Consider the following 14920-nt stretch of genomic DNA (forward strand, 5'->3'; position numbering starts at 1 on the left):
TAGCAAACTAGAGATGGTACATAAACGGTCGCAAGCACACTTACCGTTCTTCGGGATCAGCTTCGTGCCTTGGCTCTTCTTCAGGCGAAGGCCGCTTTGGCTAAGTGTCGCCGTGCCTTTTACGAGCACGGGGATAAATGTGGGAAGCTTCTTGCCATGGCTCTTCGTCAGCAGCGATCTCAGGCATTCATCGCAGAAATCTATACCTCAGCGGGTAGTAAAAGTACATTCTACTGAAGGAATAGCTGAAGCTTTTCGTCTATACTACTCTTCCTTGTACAACCTGTCTCCTGATCCCTCACAGGCATCTCAGGATGCTAGGGTCCTGGCTATTCGCTCGTATCTTTCGGCCTTCCTTCCCTTTCTGCTGAGGATGTTGAGGAACTGGATGAACCTTTGCGTCCCGAATAATTATCTGCGGCCCTAAAGGGCATGCAGCGGGGTAAAGCACCTGGGCCCGATGGGTACATCCTTGCTTACTATAAGTGTTTTGCGGACCTCCTCTCCCTGCATTTCTTATCCGCATACAATGCAGCTGAAGAGACAGCGGATTTCCCAGCTGATTCGCTTCGCGCTCATATTACGGTATTAGCCAAAGCCGGCAAGGACCCACTGTTATGTCCGAGCTACAGGCCGATTTCTCTTCTAAACATTAAATAGAAACTTTTTACCAAAATTTTGGCCTCTAGATTGGCCCCTCTGCTCCCACGCCTGATACATGATGATCAGGTGGGTTTTATCGCCTCCCGTGAGGCCCGTGATAATACCACCAATGCGATCGACCTGGTCCATTTTGCCTGTGCCCGACGTATCCCGCTGTTGGTCCTCTCGACTGATGCCGAAAAGGCGTTCGATCGGGTGAACTGGGATCTTCTTCTAGCGACCATGGAGCATGTGGGACTGGGAGGCCGCCTGCTGTCTTGAATCAGAGCTATATACTCCAGGCCATCGGCCAGGGTGAAGGTTAATGGGTCTCTTTCAGACCTCTTAGATATAGCGAATGGCACTCGACAGGGGTGCCCCCTTTCCCCGCTGATTTTTGTTCTTACTCTGGAACCCTTTTTGAGGACGGTGCGGGCGAATTTGGACATAGCTGGATTATCAGTGGTGACTGGGGAGTCCCCCAAGGTGGCGGCGTATGCGGACGATCTTTTTTTCCTGACTAAACCTCTCACTTCTCTCCCCAATCTCTTGAAGGAATTTTGCGTCTATGAATCATTGTTGTTCTACAAAATTAATCAATTAAAATCGGAGGCGCTTACGGTGGGTCTGCCAGCATCCCTATCGTCCCTCCTCAGGGCTGACTTTCCCTTCAAGTGGGGTCAGTCCCATATCCGGTACCTGAGGAAAATTTTTTGAATATAATTTTCCACCTTTATTGGCTTGTATAAAGAAGGATTTGGAGGGGTGGCGTCGGGGAACGTTCTCCTGATTTGAGGCTGCAATATTATCAAGATGAATGTGATGCCTCGCCTCCTGTATGTGCTTCAAGCCTTGCCCGTTCATATTCCATCCTCCTTCCTCAAGAAGTTGAATCAGGTGTTTCGGGAGTTCCTCTGGATTAGGGGTCCTCCACACATGGCTCTGCGGGTTCTTCGGTTGCCTAAATTAAGTGGCGGCATGGCGCTGCCAGACGCCATCCTCTACTACGAAGCATGTCATTTGTCTTGCATTATCGACTGGTATCGCCATGGTTCCTTGAAGCAGTGGGTCCGCCTTGAGCGTCACTCTGTGGGGACTCCCCTTGAGTCCTCTCTGTGGAGTTCCACCCCCGTGCCCAGAGAACTGTCTGTCCATCCGACCATAGGCTCCACATTGGCGGTAGGTAGGCGTCTGTGTCATGGTGGCCAGCTGGCTACCTTTCCGCCGCCTCTCCTCCAAGTGATTGATAACCCGGACTTTCTGACGGCGATCGACCAGCCGGGTTTCCGTTCTCTCAAAGCTGCCGGGTTTCATCAGGCCCGGCATTTCGTGAGAGCTGGGGCCTGGGTCTCTCGATCTCTTCTGAATTCCGTCGCACCCTTTACCGTTTTGTCCTTTTGGCAACGGATCCAACTTGATCATTTCTTACAAGCTCTCCCTTCGGCATCACTGTTCTCTAGAAGGCTCACATATTTTGAAGATCTGTGCTCTGACCCCTCGCCTCTGCGTCATACGATCCGAACCGGTAGAAGGGCGGGGCAGAAGGGGCGGGTGCCCTGGCGCTAACATTTATTGGAGAGAGGGGGGGCGCCACTGCTGGACAACTTCTTTCACACACTGCTGACTGTGTGAGTGTAAATTATTGCTGGCCTCCAGCCGCTATCTGCCTGCAATGTGCCGAGTGCGCTCCTCCTGCACTCGGCACAGCCTGAAGCCTTCTGTTCTACTTCTTCTTCTGTCTGGGGAGCGGAGAAAACACCCCCCCCCCCCCCGACAGGCGCCCTGTACTCTGTCCCGGCCGTGACGTCATTGAGCATAGATCGCTCTCCTCCTGCTTCAGCCACTACCTCGAGGAGCCGTGAAAGAGAGGAGAAAGTGAAAGTGAAAGCAGAAAAGCACATCCAGAGCCTGGCACTGTGTCTCTGTCTGTCTGCAGCAGCGTGAGTGAAGCCTGCCTGCCTGCCCTGGTGAAGAAGTGAACTATTCAGATGGATGGAGGGGGGTCTGTCTGTCTGGCTGAGAGCAAGTAAACTCTTCAGATTAGTGGGGGGGGGGGTCTCTCTGGCTCAGAGCAGGTAAACTCTTCAGATTGGGGGGGGTTCTGGCTGAGGGGGGGGTCTCTCTGGCTCAGAGCAGGTAAACTCTTTAGATTAGTGGGGGAAGGGGGGGGGGGGTTCTGAAGGGGGGGGGTTCTGGCTGAGGGGAGGGGGGTCTGTCTGGCTGAGAACAGGTAAACTATTTAGATTAGTGGGGAGGGGGGGTTCTGGCTGGGGGGGGGTCTGTCTGGCTGAGAGGAGGAGGTGAATAGGTGAACAATTTAGATTAGTGGGGGGGGGAGGGAGGGGGGTTCTGGCTGAGATTAGGGTGGGGTCTGTCTGAGATGAGGTCAGCTATTTCGATTGGGGGGGGGGGGCTCTGTCGGGCTGAGAGCAGGTCAACTTTTATTTAGATTGGGGGGGAGGTCTAGCTGAGAGGAGGTGTTTAACCAATTGTATTTAATTTGTATTGTTTTAAGTATTTTCTTGTTTTGAAACTACATTGATTCTTATATTACACCCACAACAGGGACGGGATTGGGGACGGGGGGGGCGCAGTTTGCCATCTTTGCCCTGGGCACCAAATTACCTTGTCCCAGCCCTGCATACGATCTCCCTAGTTTACCAAACTCTGGCCTCACCTGATAAGTCTTTCCGTCCCCCGTATATCGCCCTCTGGGAAAGGGAATTGAATTTGGCTTTTACGGATTACCAGGTGGAAAGAATGCTATTCTTCACGTACAAGACCTCCCGTTGTTCTCGATACCAGGAGGTTGGTTATAAGTGTCTGACCCGTTGGCACTATACCCCGGTTAAACTTCATCGGATGTTTCCGGCTTGTCCGGATGTCTGTTGGAGATGTGGTGAAGAGGTGGGGTCCTATCTGCACGTATTCTGGTCTTGCTCTCGCTTACAATCCTTTTGGGCATTTGTTCTTCGCATTGCCCAGAAATTTACTGACCATACCCTTACTCTGGATCCAGCCCTCTTTCTTCTCCTTAATCATGACTATCCAAGGGCGTCCTATCGGAAATCAATTCTGCCGCTTTTGTTCACAGCGGCGAAAAGCTGCATCCCCTGCTTTGGAAATAGATTCAGCCCCCTACAGTGTCTATGTGGCTCTTTAAGGTTACCAGCCTCAATGAAATGGAAGATCTAGTTGCCAATGGTCATGGAACCAGGGACAAATTTCTGAAACGCTGGTACTACTGGCATGAATTCACATTTACGTTAGAATATAAAGATTTGATTGCCTGAGGGCGACCGCGGAGGTGGGGTAGGCCTTCCCCCTTCCCCCCTCCCTCCTCCTTTCTTTTTCCTCCTTCCCTTTCTCTGCCTCTCCCCCCTATCTTTTTCTTTATCTCAGCTCTATACCTACTTCCTCTTTTTACTCCTTTCCCCTGTTTTGCTGGACCTGGGAATTTGCCGATAGTTTACCTGTTTCCTTTTTGCAACGTTTATCCGGTTTCCTGGGTTAACCACATGCTCTCTCCCCTAAGGGGCATACCTGCGCTAGGCCCCTCGGTGACTATAACGTTGCCCTGGGAATCTGGGGATATCCCTCCCATTTCCCTGTAGCCGGCCATGAGATGGATGCCGGTGGGAGAGGGGATCTCCCTAGCTATGTCCTCTGGACTTCCTGATCTGTCTTAAGCCATAGTGCCTTCCCCAGTTGGGGTCCAATGATGGTCTATCTCCTCTCCACGATCTCTTACACTGTCATGTTGGTGATAATTGCTTGATTTTGGATCTGCTGTTACTTTTCACACCTACTGTTGTATTATTGTATGCCTTCACGTTTTCCTAAAATAAAGAATTAAAAAAAAAAAAAAAACATTCTCCATGTTTTCTATTATTTTCAATAGTTCAAACAGCCTAAACTACTGTGTGTATGGTTAACAAAAATGCATGCATTTATGGCAATATAATAATAAAACAAATTGCATTTCATATATGCATTTCTTTTTTATCATATGCTAAAAGCATTATGGTAATTATTATTGTTTAAAACTATTTAATTGAACCAAATGCAGGTTCTTTACATTTGTTTTAGTGCACTTTATTGAAACAGAAGGCATAAAACTAGAAATATTTGGGTTTTAAACATACATGGTAGGCTAGAACTACACTATACAATTTGAACATCAGTGTATGCTTAGCTAATATTGTGATTGTTGTGCATGTATGCATTTGTGTATTTACATGGACCCAGCAGACCCTAGCAGAAATTCCAGAGGATGCTAAATGAAGAGATAAGATGTGTAAATGTTCTGAAATCAAACCTCTTATCAGTACAATAATCTCTGATACCATTCCATTAGATACACAAGTTTGGGAACTGTACCACAGGGTTTTTGCCCAGAAGGGGGAATTTCTCACCTTTACACCTTTACTCCCTACTTCAAGCCAAGACCCAAATGGTAAAGTCACCAGCTCTATTGCGTTGGGAACAGGGCTTAGATTGATCATATTTAGAGCAAGATTGGAATAGGGCTCTTAAATACAGTATTGGTGCTTTGCACTGTGTGTCTCATTGGAAGATTGTCTACAAATATATGGATTCACCCTCAGACTGCTGGCGTAATTGCATGCTGCAGTCTCTGCTAGGGGTGCCATTCGCCCATGAATCACTGTTTTTGACCCTGGTCATCTTTCAGTAACAGCTGGCCTTTGGTGTTGGTATAACCTCATGAGGCAAGAAGGAATGACCGCACTTCCGATAAAGATCAAAAATGGAGTGTGTTTATTCCACATCAAACAATCGGCAAAATATAATACATACACTCTGTGAGTGCAGGACAAAACGGTAGACGCGTTTCACGACTAGATGTTTCGCTTACTCATTACCAAGTTCATTCTGGATGTGCATCGGCCATATATACACCCATACATGCAGCTGACACTAATTAGGTTCATCAAACTAGTTGTTCATTCAATTAGACCGCTGCTGGGAATCTAAGGTTTGATTGCACAAACAGAATGACCCCAAAAACCAAATCAAACACACTGTGCAACAAGAATTTGTACACAAATACAGATCAATTACAATCAGTATAGTAAATAAAATCGGTGTTAATAAGGAAAAAATATAGACAATGATTATGACCCACATTAAATATTGCAATATATCTTCCATGTATATAATAAAAAAAAATACATGACAAAATAAATAAATAAATTAGTTCATGTGGAGACCATCGTGAGTGACTTGTGAGCTATTATGAAAAAGTAAAACTGAAAAAACTAGAGAAACTAGAAAAATAAAGTGTACATACAATAAGTACAAAGACACCAATGGTGCTTGATTCAAAAAACATTGTAGCCGGTTATAAAACCCCAATGTGATGCATGAAGATTGGAGGAGTATGTGTAACATAACTCCAATCCAAAATTCCAACCCAAGAATTATATGACAAATTATAAAAACACTGTTGGTGAAAGAATGAAAAAGTGAAATTTATATGTATGTCTAAACCATATGAACCATGAAAATTAATATGTGTACAATGTAAACATATATAGACTAATAGTAAATGAGTAAAATGGTCTATGTGGTGATACATAGAATATATAGTGTATGAGGGTATAATGCACATTAGTATGAGATGTATTCTTAGAAAAATATAAATGGATATAAAACATTGTTGCAGTTCGTCACTATAACAAAACATGCAACAAAATTCTGGCGTGCATATACTTTTTCATAGACTGTTTCAAAAAGCAGTGTTTAAAACCACAAAATTTCAGAGCCCACGAAGCAATGTATTGCTTCCAATCGACAAGATCGTATAAAGATACACTGTTCCGTGAGTATGAAAAAGAGGTGGGGGGAAGGGGAAGGAAAAAGGGCAAAACAGAGGGAACGGGTTAAAACGCATTGCATACCAGCTAATTGAATCTCATCGATCCATGTTGGAGTAGCTAGGTTGCTGTAAAAAACCTGGTGTCTTAAAATCGGCTGGTCTATGGGTAGTGTGGGTGATATCTCATCCAATTCAATCCACAGGAGATCCTATCTGATGATTCTCTACCCCCATACCTCACAACAGGAGGCCTATGCGAGAGCATCCTGTTAGGATATGAGTTCCCATTTTTGACTCCTTGTCACGAACACCCTGCTTGGTAAACTTACTCTGCTGGCATTCCAAGCAAGGTGTAATCAGGTTTCAACCATCCAGAAACATCCGATATTAAAATAAAAACTAACATTGCTGGGCTTTTTCGCCTTCATCTGGATCAACTGCGGGTATAGCATTGTGTATATGGGATTGTATGGTTGGGTTTTCAATACAGTTTTTTTTTTTTTCTTTTTGTTGGTTGAACCAGATGGCCTTGTGTCTTTTTTCAACCTGACTAACTATGTAGCTATGTCTCTATGTGACTATATGTTGCTTTCTAACATACACCGCTTTGTGCCTAAAGGGCACACATCACTATTCTTTAGAGACAGCCTCTGTGACGGTATCACTGTATCTCACCGCCTTGTAATTCCTTAATCCCCAACAGTTGAAGAATCCCCAATTCGCTAAATAAGAAATCGCTGGTATCGCTGAATAATTCCACACAGTAGCCAAAGCTGAAAGCTAGAATATCTCTTTTACTGGAGCAACACAGGCATTTTTAACTACAATTTATTTTATCCCCTGCCCCCATGCAAGGGAGACACCCACAACAAATACACATTAACCAATAACACAAAGGTTACAATCCACATAAAATCCCCCCCTCTGTCTGTGAGGTAATTATGGTAAACAATGGTTAACATAATTATCACAGGCAGGGAAAAAAGCAGTTTTACCCACATGCTGTAACTTTAAAACTATACATCCAATCTTTACAAAATTGCATATTCACAATCAATCCATTCAGGGGAACAACATATTAAAAAATGGCACGAATCGGTCCAGCGGTTCTAAAGTTAGTACCAGTCTCTTTGGCCTGGCTGGACTCATTGTTTGTCTGCCCAAAACTGGTTCTAAACAGTCTTTTGTCCTGGAGACAATTGAGAAGTGATCCACTCATCTCCCAAGGACAGAGGCAAGACTCCATTAGCCACATGGTAGCAAAATACATGAAACTATATAACTATGCAGCTATTGCATGAAACAGGTATATTCAACATATCCCCAGAGAGCTTAGATCTGAGCGCACATTATTACTGAATGGCAGATCACATGGTAAGAGGCTGACAAGTAGTCTTCTCCAGGTATTCGTGGCAACTCAGAAGAGGGGAATTTGTCACAGACATATGAACGAATACTCCATATGGTCTTTCAAGCAGGGAGAGGAAACATGCGAACAGACATAGAAGGGCATCCTTCACAGCCTCTATGGGAGAAGTCAATAAATGTCTGACCTTACGATATGTTGTGCTTCCCAACATGTGCCGCATTGCCCCTGGGTGACACACCACGACCATTCTTCCATGGCACCATTTCATGTCTTCTCCGTTTCTACAGGATAGGGTGCACTACAGGCAAGGGGTGTCCATTCACTCACCATTCACCAACATTCACTCAGAGTCACATATCAACAGACTTTACACTTTCACTGTCTGAGGAGTAGTCACTACTAGCAATGGACTCATCAGAAGTCTCCAAAAGATCAGGCACATTTTCCATTTCAACTCCTGAATCAATTTCAAGAGCAGTTACAACACATTTACCATCCCCAACATTGATTCCAACCAAAGCAACATCACTTGCAGCAACAAGAGCATTAGGCTTCCTTAACTGTTGTTCTAGAGCCTCTATCTGTGCTGAACTCTAATGGGCCATACACACTATACAACTTTCTTTAGATTTTTTCCTTCAGACTTACCAAAACCATATAATATGAGGTCAAACCTAAACACTTTCAATTTGTACGCAATCAGGCAGGGCCCTTACACTACATAGAAAAGGTAAATCTAAAGGAAATCCGACAACAAAAGTTGTATAGTGTGTATCCAGCTTAAGACTGCTCAATCTCTGCCTGTTTGGCGGATATTCATTATGGCAGCTTGGGACTCCTGTAACTCTCCTATGCAGTATTAGAATATGCTCATTCTCAGCCTCTCTTTGTTTTAAAGAGGCAATACAACTTTCTCTTAGTTTACATGTTTTCTCTAATTCATACATTTTCTATTTCAATAGACACTTCTCATTCACTAATTGTGAAATCTGATCACAAACATTTGCATCTGCCTTTGCAGCTATCACTAATTTACTTACACTTTCTATCTGATCTATTAATTGCGATCTCTCAGTATACCATTGCATTTTGTTCCGTAATCTCCTTCATTCTCAACAGCATGCATACCACATTCGCCATTCTCACTTTTTTGCTTTTTTTCTATGACGGTTTATTCCTCATGCCATTATTTTTTACATTACATTGCTTTACTAGATCATTAAATTGATGAATCAATGCATTTTCTTTGCAACTTTTAAAACAGACACAGGCATGTCTCCTAAGAAAATCTTCAGTGACCTCCATTGATATGCTAATTACTTTCACACTGGAGCTTAGCTAACCAGTCTTCCAAAAGCTGCAGACACAAGACCCACACACAAATACACAGACAAGCTAATATGAAATTGTAGTCCCACTAGGAGAAGCACACTATCAAACCAGCACCCTTTTCTCTCCTTACCACCTCTTACTGTAGCCCTGTTATCTCAGATCTTAGACCACATAGACCTTCTCTTGGAGCGGAAAGCTGCCTCCCTTTCATGCAGTAAAAAATATAAAATATAATCTAAATTTCTCCCACTTTCTCCTCAAAAATGTATGGTTTATCCTATAAATCTGCAGGGTACATGAGTAAACAAGGACGATCTGCCCTTCACTTGCCCAACTGAACAGCTAAACAGGACTAAAAACAATTTGCATTAACAATTAGGGATGGCCTTGCAGTTCGCCCAGCGGTCAGTTCGCGGTGAATTTTGCTTGTTCGCTACCCGCCATATTTGCAAACACATAGCGTTGTTTGCGGCCACCATATTAGTTTACATTGTGGAGAACTTTGACCCATGACACAGCCGTCAAGTGAAACAGGACAGCCAATTAAAACACTTCAGCACATGGACATTCCCCCTATCCTATAAATAGACCTGAGCTGTCGGCCATTTCACATTCCGCTTTTTGCCAGTGTAGGGAGAGGTCTGCTGTGCTCATGAGGGAGAGATTGCCAGACACAAATAGCTCTGTGAAGATCCACAAAAGTCCTTTTCAGGGCTGGTATTTTGGTATAGGTCTACTAGTAAAAACCAGGAGTAGGATCAATAGATGCCCAAGGAAGCCCACTCACCCGGCGCTCAAATACAACTAAAACCTGGATGGTACATGTATATGTGTGGTCTTAGTATATGAAGTAAAATAACCAGCTGCTGCTATTAAATGGAAATATCAAATAAAAAGGTGCATCTTCACAAAGCTAATAACTTCTCCTCTTAAACTTATAGATACACTAACAGCGCTTACATAGGGAATATAAAACTCACCATGTTTTGGGACAACCGATCCGGTTTTTTTGCTTGTCACCGTTGTAAGGCCTGCAAACAAGTACAAACCCACTTGCGAAGCTTTACATCTTTTTATTCTTCGGCAAATGGGAAGCATTTTGAGATCAAGGACTTGATGACTTGCCATACGACGCATGTCGTATATGGCATGGAATGCCCTTGCGGTCTTATTTACATAGGCAGGACAAAGAGAACCATAGCGGTGAGGATTTCAGAGCACATTGCGAATATTAAGAAAGGCTTTAAAGATCACAATGTGTCTCTTCACTTTAAGCATCGTCACAATCAGGATCCCACCCATTTGAAGTTTTGGGGTATCGAGCGGGTCGACCCAGTATGGAGGGGGTCTATTGGCGCTTTTCCACTGCATGGAACCGTACCGGTTCGGCGCGCTTTTGTGCTTTTCCACTGCTGGTACCGCATGGTATAGGGTCGGAACGGTTCGGTACGGTACGGTATAGGTTTGCTTTTCCACTGCATGGAACCGAACGGTACGGTACGGTACGGCTCTGAAAAAACAGTACCTACTCGATTGTGGTTCCAACAGGTACCAAACTGGTACCATATCCCACAATCCTTTGCATGCAGTCACTACTAGCCACTGATTGGTCAGAGAATCCCACCCACCCCGTTGTTATTTTTACCCACTTAACTTTAGTACTACTTTAGTGGAAAAGCAAACCTATACCGTACCGTACCGAACCGTTCCGACACTATACCATGCGGTACCAGCAGTGGAAAAGCAAACCGGGCCAAGCAGGGCCGAGTAGAGCCGAGCCGGTACTTGCAGTGGAAAAGTGCCATAACAGAGTTAGAGATTTGTCCAAACGAGAAACCCAATGGATCTTTCTGACCAATGCCCTGCATCCAAATGGGTTGAATATAGAAATGGACATAAATTGTTTTATTAGTAATTATTGAGCTTTTAGTAGGTATTTTATATATTTTATATATATTTTTATATTTTGCATCAATTATGTGTAGTAATATTTACCTTCTCCGGTTATATTTATATTTATATTCATGTCTCCATGGGCGCTGTTAGTTCCATGATGCTGAGGCATCATGGGTATTATATAAGCTTTATTGGTTTTAATTGGTCTTATCATATATTTTTTAATCGGCTTTTATGGATATATAGGTATTTATGAGGATGCCTTGTAAGTGTTTATGTTTAAATGCTTTGTGATTTCAATTCTTATTTGTATCATGTTTTGTAAGTCCTGCATTGCACTTTATATATCATTTAGGAATTAAGATATTATGATATGGTTTTGTCAGATAAACATGTTTTGAGTAATCTACATGTGTGAAATCCCTCCGAGGACCCGGGCATCCAAATACCCATTCAGTCTGAGCAATCGGACATTATGGGGTGGTGATGGAGGTCGATGCGAAGTAAGGGCGGAAGTGCAATAATATACATGTAGGTGGGCGGAAGGACGTGGGGGCCGTATGGTCCACGTCATTACGTAATTAGATAAGTGCCGCCTATTCCTTATTGTACATATACTAGTGACCGTACCGCTTGTCCACGCCCTCAGTTGAAGTCGTTTGTGGACAAAACCGGTCAGGACGTGGTCACGCGGTCACCAGGGTTCCAGCGTCCTGAGTCATACCCGGAAGTTTATCCGCTTTGGTACCAAGCGGCGAACATACCACCAGCGGGAATCGACCGGACACAGGTTTACCCTTCCATATATGCTTTCACTTATGGATTGTTTGTGAGTGCAATTATTGAAGAGTCTTGTTGTTATGTGTAAATAAACGTGATGATATGCAGTATCACGCTATGTGATGTCATTAATCCATTTACATGTACTACGAATTGGCATGAGTATATGAGAGAGGAGAGGTTTCCATTCCATCCCATCTTGAGTTCTCAGGCTCTTGGAGGATTTGATCCCCTTGGAGTTGATGATATCTATTGGCCTATATTCAGTGGTCTCTGGTGAGTTCATTACCATAGGGCTCGCACAGTGGTGAGGTGGAGGCTGTATAGGTCGGATCTGCACAGTGGTGGAAGTGGATTTTTGGACTCTTTATATTTCTTTATTATATGGACTGACATCACAATATCATCACATTTCTGGATCACAGAGACTCTATGTTTATATTTAGGGATCTATTCCCTATGTAAGTGCTGCTAGTGTATCTATAAGTTTAAGAGGAGAAGTTATTAGCTTTGTGAAGATGCACTTTTTTGTTTGATAGGTCTACTAGTATTTACTCAAGTTAGGGGCAGGTATCCAGTCGGTGCTTAGGGGCAGTTTGAGATCGGCAGCAGTCACACACAAATCACTCTGTTAATGTCCACAAAAGTCCTTTTCAGGGCTGGTATTTCGGTATAGGTCCAGTCTCTCTTCAGTATAGGGACAGGTATCCAGTCTGTGCTTTAGGGGCAATTAGAAATTGGCAACTGCAGTGACACAAATCGCTCTTTTAATGTCCACAAAAGTCATTTAAAGGGCTGCAATGTCGGTATAGGTCTATTACAGTCTCTTTAGTATAGGGTCAGGTATCCAGTCTGTGCTTTAGGGGCAGTTAGAGATCGGCATCTGCAGTGACAAAAATCTCTCTGTTAATGTACACAAAAGTAATTTAAAGGGCTGCACATTTTTTGGTATTGCTGTGCAGTGCACTAAAAAGGGGAGGGTAATCCACAGTATAATATACTTTGTAGAAAGCATATTATAGTGGATTAGAAGTAATATTGTGCAATGTGCAGCATTGTGACAGGTGTGGTAACTGAGCGTTGCTGCAGCAATACTACAAACAGTGCCAAACTCCCTGGCCATTTTTTTCAACAACTGGTGTAATAGACCAGTGGCCCCCCAATACCACATATTGAAGTGGGGTGTTATCTGAGTATACCTTTACAAGTGTATTTGTTTCCTGCAACAATATTGCCTCTTTTGCTGAGTTAAGTCTGATACACACAGTGCCAAACTCCCTGGCCAATTTTTTCAACAACTGGTGTGATAAACCAGTGGCCCCCTAATACCACAAATTGAAGTGGGGTGTTATTTTACAGTATTCTTTTCTAAGAGTGTATTTTAGTCCTGCAAACATTTGGCCTCTCTTTCTGTGTTGACTGTGCTACACACAGTGACAACAGTTACTGGCCACTTATTTGTAGAACTGTTGTAATAAACCAGTGGCCCCCAATACGACATATTGAAGTGGGGTGTTATCTGAGTATACTTTTACAAGTGTATTTGTTTCCTGCAACAATATTGCCTCTTTTGCTGAGTTAAGTCTGATACACACAGTGCCAAACTCCCTGGCCAATTTTTTCAACAACTGGTGTGATAGACCAGTGGCCCCCAATACGACATATTGAAGTGGGGTGTTATCTGAGTATACTTTTACAAGTGTATTTGTGTCCTGCAACAATATTGCCTCTTTTGCTGAGTTAAGTCTGATACACACAGTGCCAAACTCCCTGGCCAATTTTTTCAACAACTGGTGTGATAGACCAGTGGCCCCCCAATACCACATATTGAAGTGGGGTGTTATTTAACAGTTCTTTTCTAAGAGTGTATTTTAGTCCTGCAAAAATTTGGCCTCTCTTGCTGTGTTGACTGTGCTACACACAGTGACAACAGTTACTGGCCAGTTATTTGTAGAACTGGTGTGATAAACCTGTGGCCCCCCCAATACTACAGATTGACGCGGGGTGTTATCTACCTTTTTCCAGAAATACTGCGATTTTCTAGAGACTTTTGTCACAGGGTAATTAAAAAACATGACAAGCAGAGGAAGAGGCAGACACATACGCAGGGGTGGTAGGGGTAGGGCAGGAGCAGTAGGCCGGAGCCAAACTGTGAAGTTTCAAAAGCCGCATGCAATTACGTCAAAGGATGCACTAGACTTGGTTGAGTGGCTCACTCAGCCTTCCTCTTCTTCACCCTCCTCATCCTCTCTATCTGCACCCTCTTCACTCTCTGCTGTGTGCACCCCCAAAAACACCACCACCACCACAACATACCCTCCGCTTGAGTCACTGGAATTTTTTTTCGATCCATCACAAGACGTTTGCGATGCGCAGCCATTGTTGGAATCAGATCAGGAAGAGGAGGTAGCAACAGCAGCCACTCAGCAGTCTGACGACAGTACCCAGATCAGCCCAAGGAGGTTGGTCCCCGCTGTTGCTGCCTACTCCGAGATTGAGTATTAGTGGTGGGGAAGGTGACGTGGATGATGACGAGTCTATGGACATCATGTGGGTGGCCACAAGAGAGGAAGAGGAAGGGATTTCAGAGGGAGAGACGGACCGGCCGATAGGGAGGAGAGGCAGGCAGAACTTGCATTGCACAAGAGGTACAAAGCAGACAGCAAATGTATCAGGAGCGAGCCATAAACCGCGTACAGTCAAATCTGGCACTCCCAGGACGCCGGCACATGGTTCAGCAGTGTGGTTTTCTTTTAATGTGTCCGTTGCTAACAACAGTGTTGCCATCTGCAGCTTTTGCAGTCAATGCATTAGTCGCGGTAAGCCCAACACTCACCTAGGGACAACCGCCTTAAGAAGGCACATGACTCCTATCACCGAGCCCAGTGGGCGCAACACCATCAGAACCCACAAAGCCACACTCCAGGCTCTCACCATCCAGCCCCTGCCCCTTCTCCTTCTCCTCTCTCCTCACATTTGGTCCTCCACTCCACCTGCCATGATGCCGTTGTCACGTAGTTCTGGAAAAAGGCAGGCTTCTGTGGTCCAAATGTTGGAGCAGA

Source organism: Pelophylax lessonae (genome assembly GCF_965119305.1).
Source record: "Pelophylax lessonae genome assembly, chromosome: 6".
NCBI classification, from domain to species: Eukaryota; Metazoa; Chordata; class Amphibia; order Anura; family Ranidae; genus Pelophylax; species Pelophylax lessonae.